This window comes from Rhinolophus sinicus, linkage group LG01 (genome assembly GCF_036562045.2).
Source record: "Rhinolophus sinicus isolate RSC01 linkage group LG01, ASM3656204v1, whole genome shotgun sequence".
NCBI classification, from domain to species: domain Eukaryota; kingdom Metazoa; phylum Chordata; class Mammalia; order Chiroptera; family Rhinolophidae; genus Rhinolophus; species Rhinolophus sinicus.
In genome coordinates, this window is record NC_133751.1 from 174,188,737 (window position 1) to 174,205,469 (window position 16,733).

A 16,733-nucleotide genomic window follows, 5' to 3' on the forward strand; every position below is an offset into this window, starting at 1 on the left:
TTTGCCATCTGGGCCTCTCCCTGGTGCTGCACGTACATTGAAGTTTGCTTATCCAAGAATGAGAAATTCAGAAGAGACAGAGAAAGAAATCCCTTTAAGTTACAAAAAAGAAGTCACAGTCTTTTGTATAACCTAATCAGAGAATTAACATTCAAGAAGTTGTCCTTACTCTACTATATATGACGTAGAAATGCGATTTTAGGCAATAAGTTAAAGACTTTGGGATGACATTCATTCAGTCATAGGTTGTTCTCCCATTGACATTTATCCTTTTCTTTCCTCTAAACAGATTTTCTGTTTATTATTTTCAGTTGTCTTCATAATTCCTGCAATATTCTATTTATTAGAAATGAATTACTAAAGGTCCATCCACATTCTAGAAGTAGGGATGACACAAGGGTTTAAGTACTAGGAGATGAAGATCATTGAGGGCATCCTTACAGGGTGCTTACCGTACTCACATATAAAACAACATGAAATACTGGGCTGCTATTTAAATACTACTTTTGATACATAGGCTTTTATGTTTTAAAGACCAAAGAGGATGAAAAAACAATATGGATCTTTAAAAAAACACTGCTTTTGGGGTCAAGAGATATTTTCACCTTTTTTCCTTCTCGTTTCCAGGCTTCTTTGAAAAAACTTGCATGTGTAAAGAGCTCCACATATTGCAATCAGAGCATTTTATCACGGCTTTCAGAAAGAAATTGCCTCTAAATTATGCAAATTGCCTTAATCAGCTGAATAAATATGAGTGTGAACAAAACGCAAAGTGTTGTTGGAAATTCATTGATATGCATGTTATCATATTCATCACTCTTATTGTTAGTGAAAGGCCAGTGAGAACCTCAGGAAAATATGGGTTTCCTGTTTCAGTTTCTGTTCTCTGGTATTTATCTATGTGTTGTCCTTTTATTGTAGCTACTGCCAGTTAATTTGGCAACAATGTATATAGAGTCAGGAAAAAAAAGTAGATGTAATGTTGTTTATTGATTATGTGAAAGAGCAGTTGGATAATTTTTATAGCTTTTTTAGATTTATTGACAAAGAAATTGATGTAACTTTCTGTTTTTTTATATTAAAGGAGAAATACACATACACAAACATTTAAAAAAGGAAAATAAAAACATTCTAAAACAGTAATCTAAATATTAGTAAATAATTACTTTTGAAATCATAAAAAATAAACTAATGACATGAATAGGGAAAAAATATTATCCAAAAATATTTCCTGAAACAATGGTTGATTCTTTTATTTTAAATGCCCCCTCTTATTCATCTAACACATTTTCTAAGATAAATTTTAATATTTTCCTGAATTTCACATGTTGATCTTTCTCAAGTTTTTATCTTAAAGTTAATGTTTTTATACAAAAGCCTTATTTGCCTTATACAAAAAACAGAATTATTGGATGCATGTATTTGCTTCCAAAACTAAGACATTCCAAAAACGTAGTCATTTTTCATGAAGACTATTTCACAATTTGTTTTGTTTTCCAATAGTTTATATCTAACTACCCCACCACACATCATTATTTAACAAGTTTTGAATATCCATTGGGAAACATAGTCCTCAATAAGGACTTTGAAGTTTAATAAGTTTGCATACATTTCTGGCTCTGAAAGAGAATTCTAACTGCATTTAGAATTCTAATAGATGTAGGATGATATAGTGTAAGCATGCCAATGATATTCCTACATGTTACAGTAATGAGGTAAAGGATGAATATAGGGTCAAGAGGTAGAACTTGGAAAAGAGGAGAAGAATGAGGCAGGAGAGGATTTATTCATTGCTCTCAGGTTCTTATGTGGCTGGATTAATCATGTTACTTCTATCAGGGTCATGCACTGCACACATAACAATATCCTTTCTCCTTTTGGCAGAAGTTTTCAAATATGTCTTTCATAAAGTAACCATCATGTGCTACTATTGAACTTATGTATTACACAGACTGACAGTAAAATCAGAAATAGGGCCCTTGTTCAGCAAATTTTGCCCAGACCTCAGCACTGTAGGAATTACCTGTGCTTCTGAAAATTACTAGTATTGGGTCTACTTCTTGGAAGTGTGTTTTTCATATAGTTGTTGATAAAGTATTAGATCTGGGAATAGTCTTTTCTTTTCTAGTTTGATGTTTAAATTGAGTATTTCAATTACAAATATAATAAAGCAAATGATAAATGAAATATTTTTAAATTAACTTTTTATATTATAAAATATAACCATGCACATATTTTCTCTCTCTGAAATGTTATCAGACACAATACAATGATTTAGAAAGAGAAGACATAGCAATGTAAGATGAAAAGAGCAGCAAATTATAAAGCAAAATTTATTAAATATTTTCTTACTTTCAGTTGGTTCATGAGTATAAAATATTTTTTGTTAAAGATCAATTTTGATTTTGAATAATTTAAAAACTGAATCTAAAAAGACATGATGAAAACATTGTTATTGAATTATTCATTCAGCGATTTGCAATTATTCAGCAGTATTTAGCAAGTGCTCCCTATTTCCCTGGGTTATCTAAAGCTGAATAGAAGAATAAGAGAGTGTTTATATGTTTGTGAGATAAAGAGCCAGTTAAGATTATTTTTGACCTAGGATAATCCCTAAATCAAGTAGACAAGTCACCTGGGACCCTGAGTTACTAGGGCTGTCTTCTCTAAGACCTCGTCCATGCTGGTCCTGTTCTTTAGCACTGAAATGGAGCCTAGGATCTCAAGAGATTCTACAGTGGTTTCAAGACTCTGGCCTTATTTTCTACACGGTAGGGCATTTGCCACACTCTACCTGCTTGACCCAATGGGGTCATGAGAAGGATTATGACTAATTATTATCATCATGTTTTCTCCCATCTCCAACCAGTCTCTTTAAAAAGCACAAACGAAGCAACCAAGCATTCAGGCTCGAAAGCAGTGACCTATTATTAGTAGGAATGTGGCAAATCAAATAGGAGGTAGTGGATACCACCCAGAAACAAAGAACATGTTGGTTTCAAGATGGCACTCACATTCTGGATATCCTCTCTGAGGGTGCCAATGGCTGGCTGGAGTTGTGATGTGAGTGACACTTCTCATTTCAAGTTCAGACTTTTCTTGGGCTATCAACTTCAGTAGCTCATTTGAAGAAGAATACAAGTTCAATTGGGGTCTCAGAATCATTTTGACAAAACGGATGTCATTGTGGCTCCACAATTTTATAGCACTTCTATCCCTTTACCCTCACAAATGGCCTTCATTCAACTTATCACTGATGTGAGGGAGAGGTTGCTCTATCAGAACCAAGTGTTCACTTCTAACTTACGTTTTCACGTGTGAGCCTGTCTCACTCTAAGCAGGGGCTATTTTGGATCAGTTATTGATTTATATTGCTTTACTAACAATAAACAAAAGACAAGACTGATAATGAGCATTTTTTATGTCTACTTTCTTACCTCAACTAAACATTTTTTTTTAATTTCCCACAGTTACATTTGCCTGAAGTTTGTATAACTTTGTTGTTTTGAAGCATGCTTGGTCTGAATTCAAAAACAGATAGTTTATTTAACCTGCTATGTTTTCATCTCTAATTGGAGTTAATTTCTTACATGGTTGCTGTAAGTGGTACGTAACATAATGTACATAAAAGGCTTAACAGAATGAGTGGTATACAGTAAATGTTCATTACATGCTTTGCTTGATCATAAATGATGACCAAAAGAGATCATTTAAGGAATCTCTCTAGACATATTTTGATATTAATTTTAATATACGTGTGCATGAAAAGCCAACATCCTTTAACTATCTAAATAATTCTCAACTGTATACTTAAGAAAATAGTTGACAGTCTTTGCCATAGAAAATTGGCAATCCTGAGAGTATATCTGCACAAATGTGGTGCCTGATTGTGCCCTCTGCAAGTGAAGACAGAATAAGGAACATTTTTCACTTCTCCAAACTTCAGAATACCCTGACTGGACTGTCAGAATGATCTTTAATAAAGAGCAACGTGGCAGGATGGTGTACATGCAGCCTGATAGAGCACTTTATCTTACAACATTCAAAGTGTTTAACAATAAATACGTTCCCATCCATACTGGGATTTTAACTCTCATTTTCATAATTATTATCATGTTTCTGATATCATGCCCTTGCCTTTTCCTCAGGCTATATCCCCACTTATTTTTAAAGAAGTGTTTCTTTCTACTTTCTGGAAAAGATGATACAGCATTTGTACCATTTCCATCTTAAAAGTTTGCTAGACCTTACTGGTGAAAACATGTGGACCTGGTGCTTTCTCTTTTGGACATTATGTATTTGTCAAAACCCACAGAACTTCACAACATTTGAACCTTAAAGTGTGCAACTTAAAAATACATATATATTTTGGGTATATGGGGATCCCAGGGGGAAAAAATGCATACTGCGACAAGAGATTCTAATTTATTAAAAAATGTGTGAAATAATCTTACTGAAGGTGATGGAGAATAATGTGCTGACTTAAATAACTTTGGAAATGAATGAACGCCAGAATGTGTTAAGACTAAAGTCAGAAGGAGCGGTGCATAAATAATGTATATACTAGTTGATAAAGTTTTCCCACATGGTTTTGTGCCTGCAATTCTGGTGCTACTCTACATGTATACTGGAATTAAATAATTAACTAAATGGATGGTGGATCGGGTTTCTCACTGATCTAATGGAAATTTACAGATGAGCAAGGGGAGGAGGCTAGAATGATTTATGTGTTAATAGATCGAGTTGGAATCATCAGTAAGAGTTCATGTTTAACTTAATATCTACATAAATGGCTATATACACAAATAGTTATACGTGTATGTACGCAGGTTAGTATATACATGAGTACATATTTTCTCTGTCAGCTTAGAGGCTTAAAATATAATACTCCAGTACCAACGAAAACACCTAGTACCAGATCGTTGTTTTTAATACCAGTCTCAATAAAAAGAACCAGAAGAAACAGATGATTATAGGAGTGTGACAGATTATATATGTGAGTATATGAGTCTAGAGCATCTTGAAGTGTTAAAAGTAAAGAAGTACTGAAAACAGAAACAAAAACCAGAAAATATTGGTGGGATATGTCAGAGGAGCACAGGACCAACTAAAAGAGTTTTTAAGAGCCAAACCTGTAATAATTTGAACAAACAAAATAAATGAAATTGCATTGAATTATATTAGGTTGGTGCAAAAGTAATTGTGGTTTAAAAGGTTAAAAATAATTATGAAAACAAAAACTGCAATTATTTTTGCACCAACCTAATAATTCAAAATTAAAAAATAAATATCAATGAACACATTATTTATGTAATTAAATGTTTGAATACATTAATAAATGGATTAAAATGGACAGAACTCCCATGCATAAGATTTCAAATAAATTATAGACACTTCGTGCTAAAGAGAGAGGGCATAATTCCCTGCATCTTAGGTGTGGATGTCCATAGTGACTTTCTTCTAAGTGTAGAGTATGGAAATAGAAAAACAAACAAGAGTAATTATATAGTAAGGAAACCTAACAAACACTTATTTTAGAGAGATATTTAAGACCAACATGAAGTCATAAATCATGTTAATAATATGCACCCTTGATATGATATGATGAAAATGGCATCCCAACCCTTTGATTTTCCTCCTGAAACCCATATCTCAGTCTACCTATAAGAAAAACAACAGCTAAATTCCAATAAAAAAAAATTTTAGTATACCTGAACAGTATACCGCAAAACTGTCAAAGTCATCGTAAACAAGGAAAGTCTGAACAACTGTTACAGACATGTAGAGCCTAAAAATATGTGATAACTGAAAACAATATGGTATCCTGAATGAGATCCTAGAACAGAAAAAATGACAAAAGTAAGGTAATATGATATGGACTTCAGGTAATAATCTATATTGCTTCATTAATTGTAGTAAATGTACCACACTAATATAAGATGTTAACAGAGAAAATTGATAGCAGAGGTACATATGGGAATTGTCTATAGTATCTACTCAATTTTTCTAAAAAAAAAAAAAAAAAAAAATCATAGGGTTGCTTGGTGTTCATACACACAGACCCAGGGAAAGGTCTTGGGACTCAAAATCTACCTCTGCAAGCAAAGGGTAAGGAAAGACCAAAGAAAGAAGCTAGCCACTCCAGTCTGGCAATTGATGGAGTTCATTAAGGAAAACTTACACGGGAGGCATATCTTGGGAGCTGTAAGACTAAGTACTATTTCTGTGCCATTTAGGAAGTGCCAAAAAACGACATAGGGCAAAAAAAGGGAGAGTCATGGGTACTAGGGCGTGAATGCTACCAGGTGCAGGAAATTACTTTATGTGCTTGACCAGGTCAGGGCAATGACCTGTTCCAGGAACCAGCACATAGCAGGAGGCAGGGTCGGGGTGCTGATTTATGTCAGAATGAATATCCACTATGATTAGACAGTTCTAAGAGGGTTTTGCAGTAAGCAATCTCCATTCTGGAGCTGTCCAGTTTGCTGGCCAGACGGTAGTCACATAATGAAACAGTCTCTCTTCCACACTTGGTTCTTTTTAAGTCAAATGAAATCAATATGAGTCAACACAATACAAAATAGTGATGCAAAACTGATACATGTGTAAAATATTACAAAGCCATTTTTCTTCTATTGAAATATTTATGAAGGTACAATTTTTTTGGTTGATGATTACTATATATAAGGCATGAACATATATTTCCCTGGCTGTATCTAACCACCCTTTACCCTCAACCTATAGCATTACTAGACTAAAACTTTAATCAGTGGCTTAAGCAAGCTTGGGATTTAGGGTTGTTTCCTCAAGTTAATTAAATAGAAATTAACAATAACATGTATTTAACATTTTGTTAAAATTAATAAGTATCTATAATTAAAATATGATTTCCTGAAAGAACAAAAAAAGAGACTAAAAATAGCCAAAGGTAAATCTAAGTCCTTCCACACATATTGCAACTGCTTTTGTCAAAGGTATAAATATGGCATGATTCCGTCGTTGTTGTTTCACTTACATATAAACCTATAAGGTATATCTGCCTTCTAATAATCACTATAATATCCTGAATATAGTTTTATGAGCAATCAAGTCACTTTTCAGATAGTAATTACCACTCTCTTTATTAGATTACCTTTCATAGAGATTAACAGAAGCTAATTTTAGTTCTCAAGACACAGTAATACATTTCAATGTGCACATTTCATTTACAACAGAAATTATCACATAAAGCAGAAAATAATTTAATTAAGAAATTTTATCATTCTTGCATCAATTTGCTAGGTATGCCATAACAAAATACAACAGACTGGGTATTTTGGAGAAATCTGACATCCAAGTGTCAGCTGGTTTGGTTTCTCCTGAGACCAATTTCCTTGGATTGCAGATGGCTGGCCAGCAGAGTCACATGGGAGGTTAGGGCCTCAATATATGAATTATGGGCAGACTCAAGTCCATAACAGTTTTCAAAGATGAAAATATTTTTTGTGTGTGTGATTTTTATAAACTGACTTTAATGATTAGGTTTTATCAGGGAATTAAATAATGATTCTAATTTCATTTTATTTTCTGTTAATATTTTATTTTTCATCTACTTTCAAATTTTTAATCACTGAATAATTTGTCACATACCCATTCAATGTTCTGAGTGGGTACATGAGCTTTATTCATTAAAACACTTCACTCTCTACCCATCCTTCTAAATTTTCTATCTCTTTCCTTCTTATTTAAAAAATGTCCATGGTTGAAGACAAAGAACATAGATATATTACAAGCTCAACACTTTTTTTTTTAAATTAGGGAATGTCTCACTTTTAAAAAAGTACTAAAGAGTATTAAAAGGATCTGCAGTTTTGGATTCAAAAACCAAAAGAGATAATAAGTTAGTCAATTTGCTTTTATGGCCACAGACAATGCAAAATAACATTATCATGGCCATCATCATCATCAATAACAACAACCATGTTTTTTGTTTTGCATTCCTAAACTTTTAGCTACATATTTTTCAAATGTCTTTGCATATGCCAATGATTTTCTAATATCCTTTTCACAATAGCTAGAAAATAATTTCTTCTTACATCGTCAACTGAAAATTAAATTATATTTTAACAATTATTAGTATTCATACTCTAGTAAAGTTTCTTTCAACTTTACAATTCATTATTGTAAATGTTAGGCTATAATTGTGGCAAAATTTTGGAAAACTTTTGCTATAAGGTGAATATGTATGTCCCCCCAAAAAATCTTATGTTGAACTCCTAATGACCAATGTGATAGTATTAGCAGATGGGGCCTTTGGAAGGTGCTTAGGTCATGAGGGAAGAACCTGAACGAATGAAACTAATGGCCTTATAAAAGAGGCCCTAGAGAGATCTATCCCCTTTCCACAATGTGAGGACATAGCAAAGGTACCAGCTATGCATCAGGAAAAGGGCTCTCACCAGAACTAACCAGGCTAGCATCTAGATTTTGGAGTTACCAACTTCCAGAGCTGTGAGCCACTAAGTCTTTAGTACTTTTTCATAGCACCCTGTAAGGACTAAAACAGCACCTATCCAGTTAATCTTCATATTTGAAATACACTCTGTATTTCAAAATTTTTGTGTAGTAACTGAAATCCTCTTGGAATTGATAATTCTCTCTAACTAGTTTTGTCTTTGATGTTTCATTAGAGAGTGAGAGTAGACTATTATAATTTTATAGCATGTTCATTGATGTCAGTGTTTTGTGTCAAATCAGCAAGAAATAAATACTTTTCTAATGTTTACACGATTTAATACACATTATGCAAAAGTATCTTTTCTTTAATGAATTACTGCTTTTTGTATAATATAAAAATGGTCTGTTTCAATTTGCTTCTTAAAGTCAAAATAATTCCTGTTTATATTATTGTTGATTTTATCACTTGTTTTTCATATTTTTTCCATTACATTTTTATTTGAAATTTTCTCTCAGTTCATTAGTAGATAAATGTAACAATTAATGAAGATGCTCATTCATATATATGAAAATCATAATCATTCAATTTCTCACTTATTTTATTGAAATATTCCAAATTTCTTGCCAAATTGTTCTTAATCTTTTTTTTTTAGTTTAATTTGGCATCTCATTTGAATTTGAGTTTCTCTTTAAAATCTTTAAAACTATAGAGTCTAAAATATTGCTTCATGCATATTGTAAGATTTGGAGAAATTTATAATGTGCAAACTATATCATTACATTTACCAATTAAAAATTCAACTTCAAGTGTGTTTAAAATACTCCATCGTTGAACTGAAAATAACACATAATTATTTCAAAGTATCAAAGTTGTCAAGAACTTCAAGAAGTATGTATTTTCTTCAACAAGGTTAAAGCAATGAGCTGTGTATAGCATATATTATGCATAATTATTAAGGTTTAAAAAGTGCATCAGCCCTTTTCCATCACCTTTAAAAAGAGCTTTGTTGGTCACTTAACTGCAGTGAATATTGTTCAAAAGCAGGTTACAATCAGCTGGGCCTTTTTTAACTTGGTTGAATCAAGTCAAAGATAGAATTTTCTTTAATGTAAAATTTAAAACCACTCATAGTTTTCTGTTGTAATAATAGGGCACAATAGTCTCCCAACTGATCAGTATTTTGTGTCCAGGACATTCTATTTTATTTTATTTGCTATAGCGACTCATTTTGTATTTCCCATAATTTTAATTCTTCACTCTTTTCTTGATAAGTCATTCTTTTTTCCATTTGAATAGTTTTACCAACAACAGTTCATACAATAATTCATCAGATTCAGCATTTATTTGGAATGGAATAAATTTCTGTTATTTTGAAAACCACCACTTTTGGAAAAATTTCTTTCACTATTGAAAGTTAAAAAAGTAATAATTGCAACAACTATCTTTTCAGGCTTTCAAACTAATATCAAATGTTTTGTTTTATTTGATCTGAAAGATATTTATCTAGCAAATTTTATTTAATTGGTATATAATTTAAATAAGCACAACCTTCTGTGCTCTATGAAGTCTTCACGCTTTCTGAAGCTTCTTACCTCATTCATCCAGTCTAAAAAAGTATCTGAACTATTATACGTTTTGTTAAAATCAGTTTACAAATTCATTACAGTGGAAATTGTATTCTATCATATTTTTTTAACTTTATGTGCATGTAAAGCATCTCTTGTTCATTGCATACTCTTATGACCTTATTATCATCACTAATTTTAAGAAACAATCTTTAATTAAATAAAGTCAATATAAATTAATATTTATTATAACAGGCCATAATCAAAGATTCTGCTACTTTTCAAGGTCAATAAATTTATCAGAAAGAAACTGCTGTTGTCACCCCAGTAAATTAATAAAAACAAAAAAAAGATTTAAAAAATGTGTACATTCTCTATTCACTATAAATGTGCTTTTCTTTTCTTTTTATTTTAACATTTGAGAATAGCCTCATTCTTATAAATAAAAAAACATATTTTATTATAATTTACACTATGTGTATTTCTTTGTATTTTTATTTTCATAAATTTAGCATTTATATTTGATTGTGTTAAATAAGAGTTTTTGATATTTTCAAGGCCTGTCAGTCTTCTTTCTTTAAGCTTACATTCTTATGTCTTCCACTGAGATAGTTCTTCTGTCATAATGAAAAATAAACTAAAATTTAATTTACACATAAGAAATTCAAATGAATTTTAAAATTGACAATATACATGTACATTGGATTATGGATGAATATGTACGACTTTTATATTGTGACACAACCATTTCTTCAGGTGGCTTTTACTGTGTTTATTACAGTTTTGTGGGTTGTTTCATCTATAATCTCAGATTACTTTAAAACAGGATTAATCAGATACTAAAGATCAATCTAATATGTTCTGATGCATAAACCATGAATCTTCACAGACTTAATTCCTAATTGCATATTGCTGTATATTTTTATATTTATTAAATATGATTCTATTAATAAAGGATATAGATATATTCTCCTTTGTATGATTTCAACAAAATTTGTAAGTTAATGCTATATGTTACATTATTAATTATGTTCCTATGAGAAAAAATATCCCCGTCTTAACTAAGCTTATAACTTCTGCTTACAAATTATATGTCTAATGATGGGAAGTATTTTCCACAGACTAGAATTGTTCTTGTTTCCCTGCATTCATTTATATATTTTCCATGCTAATGCCATAAGACATGTAATACTGATAAAAGACTACTGGCCCTGTATTTTTGTGCCAGGCTGTTGATGAGTCTGTATTTCACGCAAAGTATTTATAGTAGACATTCCTACATCAGATGCTTACCAGTAAACCAGATATATATAGAAAGTATTGGGAACCACACCAATCTAGCCCAGTAAATCAAACCAAACATATTCATAACCCCAATTCTACTGAAACAGATCAAGTGAAGGGAAGCCACTTCAACCATACCTCATATAAAAAGGAAATGTGACAGAAGTCAGAATGCAAAGCAGTCTAACCAAGATGTTTCATTAATTTATGCAAATCTTGCAAAAATATGTGACCACATGGATACATTTTTAGGACTCCTTCCAGGTCCTCAGAAGGACTGGCATGGGACACAAAAATACTGTGTTTCCCCAAAAATAAGACTGGGTCTTATATTAAGGTTTGCTCCAAAAGACGTATTAGGGCTTATGATCAGAAGATGTCATCCTGAAAAATCATGCTAGGCCTTATTTTCCGGTTAGGTCTTACTTTCGGGGAAACACGATAAGTAAAAGAATGCAAATGAAACTTTAGCTTCATTATTTTCAGGTAAATTTACCTCAACAAACTATTCTCAAAAAGTGTTTAGTGTTAAGGAGCAAAGTAAAATATTATAAAATGATAGCAACAGATTGGATAATCAGAAAAGACCTCTCTCTAAGTAAGAGATATTTAAATGCTCTCTAAATGACTAACTGGTGTCAGCAATGGCTGATATCCATGGAGGAATATTCCTAGCAGATGGAACAGGAAGTATAAATACCCACAGATGTCTTCCTATGAGGAAGATATTTTCAAATAGAAAAATGTCTTCAAATAGAAAAAAAAATCTAAAGAAGTTTAAGGAGACTAAGAGGGAGAAGGGAAAGTAGAACATGAGATCAGAGTGCTAGAGGGGGGCCTGACTATGTCAGGCTTGGTGAGCCACATGAAGGCGTATGGGAGAGGAAAACAGAAGTGACAGTCAGGGAGCTGAGACGCTTTATAAGTGTTATAATAGTAATGAACTACAGAATCTCAGCTACATTTAGCTATTAAAGTTACTAAATTCCTAATTTAGTTTTGAATTACTTAGTTGTGGATAAAACTGTAAATGAAAAATTGAAAATCAAATTGAATGTACCATATATAATGTAATTTTGCTGTTAATATTGCTACTTTATCTGTTTGCCATTTTTTTTCACCACTTAAGCATGATTTTATTCACCTGAAATGATTATTTACTCCAAATCTACATTTATGTAAACTCAGATCTAATATTTGGGAAAGTGAAAAATGTATCATGAAATTAAATGTTCATAGCTAATTCTAGATGCTGTAAAAGGTTTAAATAAAATAGACAAATTAAATTTGAATATTACATAAGAGGAAGTAATCTTACTTGCATGCCATTCACTGTACTAACACTATATTTTCCAAGGTGATCAATGAGATAAACATAAAATCTAATACAATTTTATCCGTGAATTATTCAACAGGTAAATATCCTGTGAGTAAACACCTGAAAAAACTGAAGGAATGATATATGAGGATAACAGGGAACAGAATATGTAAAATATCTAAAGTAGAGACACATTTAACATGTTCAAGGAACAATTAAGAAGTGTGTGTGACTAAGTCATAAGGAGAAAAAAACATGAGATGAGCACAAGGGGATAACTGGAGATGGCACCAGGGGATCTAGCACCACTAATACTCTACTACATACTCATATGCATTAGGACAAATTTAAGAACCAGATCACTTTTGTCCATGTGTGTTATTTTAAGGGTATTAGTTTTCCTTTAACAGAAATGTGATGCCATTGAGAATTTTGAGCAAAGGAGCAATATGTTCCGACTTCCGTTTTAAACGTGTAACTCTGTCTATTTTCAACCACAAAATATCTTATGTACATGCCAGAAAAATTAAAGGAATAACACATATTTAAAGGAATAACACAACAGCAAGACCCAAAAATATAAAAATGACAACATCAACTTTCAATAATAAATTATAGCTATACAAAATGTAGAACAGGATAAATCATTTGGGCATCATCATAAAAAAAAAAAAAATTAAACATACACCACTTACAATATAACCCAAGAAATTCACTCCTATGTATTTAACTGAAAGAAATTATAAGGTCATATACACACAAATCTTCAGTCAAATGTTTATGTTGGCTTTCTTTACAATCTCCCAAAATCTAGTGGGGGAAACCCCGATATAGTTTATCTAAGAAATGGATAAAGCTATTGTGGTATATCTATACAACTATATACTATGCAGAAATAAAAAAAGTAAAATAAAAAGAGTAAAATATAGATACAGAAATGATACACACAACAACTTAGATGAATGTCAATGTAATTACTAAATGATAGCAGCCAGACTCAAATGGCTAGATACACACATACAAAAGTTTGAAATAGGCAATAATACAGGGACTGAAAACAAATCAACAATTGCCAGGACATGGGGTAAGAAGACGAGCTGACTTCAGAATGTCATGGAGGAACATTCTGGGAGTGATAGAACTGTTAAACATTTTGATTTTGTTGGTGGTTATATGACTTGGTGGGTCTGTAAAAAATTTTTAAACTGCACGATAAAATAAGAAAATAGTACATTGTGTAATGTGCACCGTGAAAAAGTGATACAGAGGAAATACTATGAAACTTTAGATAGCACTTCAATAAAATGAACAAATATTTGATAAAGAAAGAAACAATTAAAGCTTAATCAAATAGAGACAACACGACGAACCTGTTAAAGAATCTATATCCATGTAGAGAAAATTAAGAACTAACCTAAGGGAGAACTGAAAAATGAAGAGCTATATTATACTGATAGATGAAAAATTTGAACAAGAAGTACAAAGTTTTCCTAAGTTGATCTATAAACATATTGTAATTACAATAACTGTCCAATGTTCATTTTTATAAAACCTAATAAGTCTAAATGGTACAAGGAAGAACAATAGGCAAAAATAAGCAATATTCTCAAAAATACATATAAGAACATGGAACTTACTATTTCACTCAATATTTTGTACAAAAAAATACTTCACATAAAAACTAATATAGCAAATACTTTACTGAAGTAATTAAAAAAAATTTTTTTTTCAAGAATAGAAAAATAGAACAATGGAACAGAATAATGAACTGTAGGGGAGGCAAAAATTTACCTGTGCCCTCTTAGAATTTTTCAGTTGGGATTGAGAATTAAATTGATATAAGACAGATTAATTAGAGAAAAGCATAGATTTATATTTTATGTGATATGGGATCCTTTATAAAGAATGAAGACCAAAAGAAATGGCAAAGCCTATATGGTTTTATATTCCATTGAACAAAGAGAGACAATTGTGGAAAAGTAACAACACTGTAGGGAGAAGTTAAAGGAAGATAAGAATTAATTAATAAGGGCTGTTTGTATAGAATTCTCTTAGCTTTGATGCCCCTTTTCTCTTGGTACAAGGAGGGCATCTTTCACATAGGAGTTTTATCTCCTGTTTTCAGGAAGAAAAGGGAAGATTACAGTTTCCTTCTTTCATTTGCTGTTTTCCAAATGCCTTTATCTCAAAATAATCCTTATGACAAAACGGCATATTTTTGGGTGGCATATTCTGCCACACTTGAGAACCAAATGCAGATATATGGAGATACAAAAAACTTGATGTATATGAAAAATTGAGTTAGAAAACTAAATAGATGGTAAAATATTTAATACAATTTTTCAAAATGCTGATTCTCCTAATAATTATTTAGTCATTATTTCATGTCCTACACAAAAACCTTTTCTATTTGAAATGAAAGCTTAAATATTAACATGAAATCTCACAGTGATGAAGGATTTCTTAAACACAATACAAAATCCAGAAACCAAAAATTTTTAAGTAAATAAATTTGACCCAAACTAAATTTTAGGATGGCAGTTTATCAAAACAAACAAGAGAAAGTACATAAACAAGCCTCACCCTGAAGAAACATTTATAGAATGCTTAAAATTGATTAATTAATACAGAAAATTATAAAATACTCCTAAAAATCTATTAAAATATATAAAAATCCATGAGGATAGAGTCAAATGCATGTCCAAGAATGTCTGGGAAAAAAGAAAAACTGGGCAATAAAGCAAAAAATAAAATAAAGTAAAATAAAATAAAATAATAAAAAAGATAATCTACCTTAATCATTTAACTAGAAAATAAAAACATGAAAAAAAAATTATTTAATCTTAACCAATTGTCCAAAATTATTGAAAGTAATATTGTCAGGTTATGATGAGAATGTAAAACAACAGGATTTTTTTTTCCAATTTTTATTTTATTTTATTTTTTATTAAAGTTTATTGGGGAGACGATTGTTAGTAAAGTTACATACGTTTCAAGTGCACAATTCTGTAATACATCATCTATATATCATGTTGCGTGTTCAACACCCATGGTCAGTTCTCCTTCCATCATCATATATTTGATTCCTTTTACCCTCATCTATCACCCCCATCCCTCCTTACCTTCTGGTACCTACTAAACTATTGTCTGTGTCTGAGTTTAAAAGCTTCTACACAGCAAAAGAAACCATAAACATAATAAAGAGGCAATCAACCGAATGAGAGAAAATTTTCGCAAACAATGCCTCTGATAAGGGACAAATATCCAAAATATATAAGGAACTCATACAATTCAACAACAACAAAAAAACAAACAATCCAATTAAAAAGTGGGCAGAGGACCTGAAGAGACATTTCTTCAAAAAGGACATACAGATGGCCAATAGACGTATGAAAAAATGTTCAACACCCATAATCATCAGAGAAATGAAAATAAAAACCACAATGAGATATCACCTCCCACCAGTTAGAATGGCTATCATCCACAAGACAAATAAGAATGGCTATCATCCACAAGACAAGTGTTAGAGAGGCTGTGGAGAAAAAGGAACTCTGATACACTGTTGGTGGGAATGCAGATCGGTGCAGCTGCTAATGGAAGGCAGTGTGGAGGTTCCTCAAACAATTAAGAATAGAATTACCATATGACCCAGCAATCCCTCTCCTTGGTATCTACCCAAAAAATCTGAAAGCATTTATCCGTAAAGATTTATGTGCTCTGATGTTCATTGCAGCTTTATTTACGGTAGCCAAGACATGGAAATAACCAGTGCCATTCTATAGAAGAATGGATAAAGAAGTGGTGGTACATACACAGAATGGAATACTATTCTGCGATAGAGAAGATGAAATAATGCCATTTGTGACAGCGTGGATGGATCTTGAGATTATAATGCTAAGCAAAATGAGTCAGACAGAAAAAGCAGAAAAAGTCGAGAACCATATTTTATATTTGGTATATAAAACTGAAAACAACAACAGGATTTTTTATAGAAGGCTAAATAAAGTATAAACTAGTAGAAAAATCCAGATATTTACGCAAGAAAGCTCTTAAATACATAAGCTCTGTGGACAGGTTCACCTATGTTCATAGTAGCATTGTTTGTAGAGTAAAACTTAGAAATCCCTCA